At 28.0% G+C, this 6,636-nt stretch overlaps 1 pseudogene; it reads left to right on the forward strand.

The window, feature by feature from the left end:
* The first annotated feature begins 5,005 nt into the window (after window positions 1–5,005).
* On the forward strand, window positions 5,006–5,379 carry LOC105625687 (annotated as a pseudogene).
* Window positions 5,380–6,636: the final 1,257 nt, after the last annotated feature.

Raw genomic sequence — 6,636 nt, forward strand, 5'->3', positions numbered from 1 at the left:
GAGAGAGAGAGAGAGACAAAAAGAGAACATGAAAAGAATAACTATTCTAAATGTTGTACTATTCTTTTCCCAGCAAACGAGAATGAATTGAAATGAATTAAAATAGATTCAGATTTTCAGAAATATTGATTCACGAATATTAAAATGAATGCTTTTCAATCCTGAATGCATTTTTATTCATTTATAGGAATTGCATGGAGCTTCTCTATGCCTTTCAATCTAAAAATAATATTAGCTTTTTCATTATGCACAACACACATATTATGAATACTATTCAATTCAAAATTTTGAATAGGAAATGCAATTTTTGAATTCAATTGCATCTAATTGAATTTAATTGAATCCAATTGAATCCAAAAAAGTATTCATTATTTAAAATACGCTACACTATTTAATATTCGGATAGAAAAAAATTTCAATCCATTTTAATACATTCTTGTTTGCTAGGTTGTTCTAAATGTGAATCAACAAAAAAATGATACAATAACATAATTTCATATGTATGTAGATACATAGTGAAAATATTAACTTTAAGTTCAGCAAAGTATTAAGTATAAATGTTATAAATATTATAAACAATATAATTATAAGTAATTTTATGTAGTATTAAATATTTAATATGCGTATATATGTATATATATATGTACATACATATATGTATATTTATTTAACTTAATTTAAAATAATCAAGAAACGAGCAAATAAGGTGTTTAAATAATTTAATAATTTAATAAAATAGTAAAATGTTTCGGCTCACAAATCCTTCATTAGTTATATTATAGTTTATAGTTAAAGCATACAAATGATAAAATAACTTACACAAAATTTACATATTAACAAAACTTAAAAAATAAAGGTAATAAGAGGCCAAATAATAATCAGACAAGTTTCCATTGATATAACATTTATAAATATTTAATCAAACCATGTCCAATAAATGTAAGCAGTTAACATCAAAATATAATCTTATAACCAATTCATCGTTTGATAGGGAAAGTTCCGTTAAATCCAATGTGTAAATTGTCTAAAATTAATTAAATAATAACGATGTAAAAAAATAAATATGTCAAAATTAAAGATTGAAAATGTCTCGGTTATTACTTAATTAATTTTTGAGATTTACAAAAACAGTTATTTGTCTGAAACAAATCTGAAATAAAAACGAGTTATTTAGATATCATACTCATTGTCAGTTTATAATTCATAATTATATTATTCACACTTTAAATAAATATATTTTTAAATCGATAAATACTTATTGTAACCAAAGAATGCAATTTTAAAATTTTTGTTAGCAATTATTACAGTAATTTCATAATTAGTTGTCATTAGTTAGACAATATTAACATGTATTGAAAAAAAGCATTCATGAAATGCAAGAATATTACAAGCGTTCTGAACGGTTTATCTTTAATTCTCAATTAATAAGCATTTTATTGGAAGTGTTTTTTTCCGTGTACAAAAATTTTATATAATTATACAGAAGAACCAGTCCTGATGACCTTGATCTTGTCATGATCTTGAACAATCTTCAACAGGTTTTAGCCTCGTTATTTGTTAAAAAGTTACGCTTCGCGTAGAAACTCTAGATAGATGAGAGATAGGTGGACCTCTCTTCGTATGGAAAATTTAAATTTATTTACAAATTTTCAGTTTATCAGTCATTAAGATCTCCTTAAACTGCTAATTGAGCATCAAATTATTAAATTGCTTGTCAATTTAATATTACTATAGTAATTTAATTGCATTTCTAAGTCCGGAAAATCAATTCGACGTGCTATTTAAGCTACGAATATGATGTATAAATGGTATGTAAATTTACATGGAATTATTGAAAGCACTTCAGCTAAAATTTAGCTTCAATCATTATAGAGCGTTACTTTTTTTACTTATGTAATATATACTTATATAATATCAATATGATGTGACTTTATTTCGTTTAATTCTCTAGTTCCATAAAAATACATTAAAACAAAATTATTAAAAAATAAATAATTTAGGAGTAATTTTATCTCAAATTATACGATATGAATATTATAAAAAATTAAAATATGTATATATATATATATATATATATAAAATATTCATTTCTTATGATATGCAATCATTATGATAAAATTTTATTTCTAAAATAATAAAATGAATCAATTTATGTAAAAAAGAATGTATAAATTGATGTAATTGCATATCAAAAAATGCACAATAGCGTGTGTATAGTATAATCATTAATATGCATATTATAAAAAATCGAATTTGCATCTTTCCAAGCGATAGATGATGCAGTCGAGAAAGCGAAACGTGGCGGGAACTATCCTTCAAGAAAAATACATTTTCCTTTTGTTTCTCGTGGTTGGAATAAAAGGGGAAAAAGATATTCACATGTTAACGGGGAAAAAGTAGAATTCTGCGCAAAAGGCACGTCAAACCACGTTTCGTAGTTTCGTCGTTGGGGCAAGATCAGCCAGTTTAAAGGCAGAGAAAAGAAAGGTACATGTGAGGCAGCAGCATAAAGGGCCGTCTTGCAACAAGGCTAATTCGCATCACAGCCCTTCTCAGATCGACATATATCACGTATATAGCATTCGCCTACAGGCACGATTCTGGTGGAAATTCGTATACCTATAGCTTTTATACCTACATATGTCAGTCACGAAAAAACATAAACGTATATAATACGGATTTTATAATATTAAGATAATCGAAAAAACTATAATATAAAAATAAATATGATGCACTTTTTAAATACACAGTGTGGCTAAAAAATTTTAGGACTGAGCTGATAAACAAAATAAAAAGCATCGTAAATAAATTTATATTATCAATTATTCTTCATACTATTCTTGTAAGACTACACATCATTTGATGCATTCTGCCGCACTAAAGCGTAATGGCAATCCGTTGCTAGAATGCTTCGTAGCTCCTTCATTACGTTATCCTGAATTGTCTTGCTATTATTTTTTCAGTTTAATTTCAGAAACAAACTTTAGAAACAAAAAATAATCTGCCGATACCAGTGAGTATGGAGATGATGTAGCACAGTAACATTTTTTTTTTGCCAAAAACTAGCAAATTACTTCTGTATTGTGAGACGGCGCTTTATCGTGCAGGAACTAATTTGACTCCAGGGGAATGATTTACAATTCATTCCTGAAGGACAAACAGTGAATACAGCATTCTACGGATATATATATATAGGTAATGGATCGGCTGTTGAAGCGCATCGCGCGTATGTATCTGGATTTGTACGCAAACAATAATTGATTCTTCCTGCACAATAATGTCTCGCAATGCAGTAGTAACTCGCCAATTTTTGGTAAAAAAAAAATGTTATCGCTACATCATCTCTTCGTACTGATCGGATTTGGCACCAGAGGATTACTTTTTGTTTCCAAAGCCAAAATTGAAACTGGAGGATGGCAATTCGACGACATCAAGACCTAATCGGGGAACTATGAAGCGTTCCAGCAGATTTCTAGCACACTCTGGAGCAGTTGGCAGAGATATACAAGGATCATATGTAGAATAATTGATAATAAAAATTTATTTATAATGCTTCCTGTTTTATTTATCAGTTCAGACCTAAAACTTTGTAGCCACATTGTATAATATACCCAATAAACACATGGTATATTGTGCGTTTATTAAATGTAAATATAGTATAAAGTTGGTATAGATATATAGTACATACGTTAAAAAATAGTTCATGAAATATCAGAATTTCATCTACGTTTGTAATATATATAAAAATAGTATAATGTTCTAATTAAATAAACATTTTTTAACATTGATAATTTCTAAAAAGTATTCTTGTAACGTATTAAGAATTAACGTATTAACGTATTAAGAATTAATGTATTAAATAGTATTAGGTGTAATAAAAAGAAATCCATTATTTTTGCATGAAATTGAATGAAAAAATAATGGATTTCTTTTTACTACACCTAATATATCATACTTGGGGATTTAAATTCCAGATTAGGTATACGCATATATATAAATACATTAATCTAAAAAGATATAAATAGTTTAATATTACACTTTCTTGTTCTTAATAATAAAAACAAGAAAGTATGATATATTAAACCTACATGATTTGATTATAATGTAAATAGACAATTATTATAATGTAAGTAGACAACTGTCAATGGAAGAAATGGTGTAGCACATAAGACAGAAGATTCATGATCGAATTCGAAACAGAGGTTCGAATTTCATTAAGATAAGTCGCAATAAAAAGACATGATATATATTATAGTTTAAATAAGGTATTTATAATGTTCAAAGTATCTCATTTGATTCAATTCACAATTGAACACGTCAGACGCATTCTTTTAAAGATTCCGAAGCAATTGTGAATGGTATTACAAACATAAAAAATGTGTTCCTGTAGCATATTTTTATTGGCGATTAGAACTTAGATAAATTAAGAACTTGAAGTGTCCCCACAGATAATCTAGAAAAATTAGATCAGGAGATCATGGGGTTATTCAATAATTAGTCCTGCGAACATTTTGAACTATATACTATTATATATGCAGTGGACTTGCGGATATATGTTCATATACATTTTTTTAATAATATGTAATATAGGGAATTTATTACCTTATTTTACATTTTGTACATATATACACATATATATATATATATATATATATATATACACATACACATATATATATATATATATATATTTAAAAGATTTACATAATAAATGTTATTCATAATTAATTACATATGCGTATTATTAATATATGCAGATGTTTTATCAAAATGCAGAGATAAAAGCCATTAAAAATATATTTTTAAAAGCGTACAAAGTATTAATGCATTAGCTTCAAAATAAAAAAAAGTTACTAATAAATTATTCTTATGGAAGTAATAAACATTAGCTCACTATTAATTATTTTGCAGTTAGTTTATGAATTTTAGTACACATAATTCGAAGTTGCTAATCATTGAAATATTATCACGAAATCGTGTCATCAAAATTTGTATACCAATTACAATGCTTACAATGGTACATATATCCATGGTACATTTGGCTTTCGATCGCACTTGCAAAAGTAGAATCCCTGCACAATTCAGAGCAGTCGTCACTCGGTCAAGATTGCAGGAGACTCAATGACGACCAGATAGGGGAGTTGCTGGAGTGGTGGAGGGTGGGAACAAGGACAGGCACATAGACATGAAAGGATGGAGTGAGAAGCTATAAGAAGAGGGTGGAAGCGCAAAGAGAAAGAGTGTGGCTAGTGATTGGATTACAGTCAGGGAGTCCCCGTGGACTCACCAAATGACCGGGACAAATTGCCCTTCGCCTTCGGGAATACTTATATATCCAGCAGCGATCTCAAGTTTCACGTGTCTTCCGAGATCTCGTAAGTGACCATCGCACATCTTTATGCTTGAAAGCGTGTATAGTGTCTATCAACGACAGCGATAAATCGCTTTACACTTAAAATGGACTATTAACACGAGCTATTAATACTGAATGACCACACGAGAGTTTAAAATGTTATATCATAACATAATACATTAAATTAAACTAGATTTATATTCGTTTGTACATTAAAGAGGTTAAAAGGTATGAATTAAAAAAATGCTAGCACTCTATTTTGAGATACTTTAAATTCGCAAACAGACACTCTTTCGTGATCTTTTGTACTCGTTTGTACAATAAATTTCATTTATATCCTTAATATAAAAGAATGATTTGTACCGAAATTCTAGTACAGAGATGAGAGCTATTTTTGAAAATATTTTAATTTCGATATAATCATCCCCTTAAGAAAGCAGACAAAAATAAAACTTATTGTGATACAATTGAGTATAAACCTTGCTTCATTTAATGCGTATTTAAAAATTTTTTTAAGTCGAGTGATCGAATATAAAATTCCTCTTATTTAATTTATATTTGGTCTAAAAATTCATATCGTATCATATAGTTTATTACGCGTTTTTTGAAATATAATGTTCGTTTACTAGATATTAGTTATTGTCGACAATTCGATCGAATCAATATGATGCTGGAAAGTCGGGAGTTTTGATTTAAATCCTGATTGAGGCAATATTTTATTCAATAAAATTATTTGCAGGCTTAGATTCTTTTTTTAACATTTTATTATTAACATTTTATTATTAACATTCTTATGAAAATGCTTATTAGCATTTAAAAAATTATTAAATTTAGTAAATGTCAATTTAGTAAATGATATTTCATATTACTACTCCGGTTCTGCTTACAAGTTTCAACACTAAAATAAATTTCGGCGCGCAATTTGCAGAATCAGATATGTATATGAATTCACACAGAAATATTTAAGCATTAATATATTATTCATTTAATATAACTAAATAATCAGGAATATTAATATCTAAATTGATTGTTATCAAGACGAAATATTGTGAGATAAAATTCAATATCATATATATCTTTCTTTACATAAAATTGAACGCAGTGATAAAGATTTGATCCTAAAACAATCGATAGCGAACGTACGAATAAAATGTGCAGCATGTCTGAGTATAGTTAGGGTACCAGCAGCGATTAGTTTGGCCATTAAAGAGAGCGGAGGCAAGGGAACGTTATTGCCTGGCAGGAATCGGTCGTGTTATCTCCGCACTCAATTAGATCCGTAA

The sequence above is a fragment of the Atta cephalotes genome, assembly GCF_000143395.1.
Source record: "Atta cephalotes unplaced genomic scaffold scaffold00003, whole genome shotgun sequence".
NCBI lineage: Eukaryota > Metazoa > Arthropoda > Insecta > Hymenoptera > Formicidae > Atta > Atta cephalotes.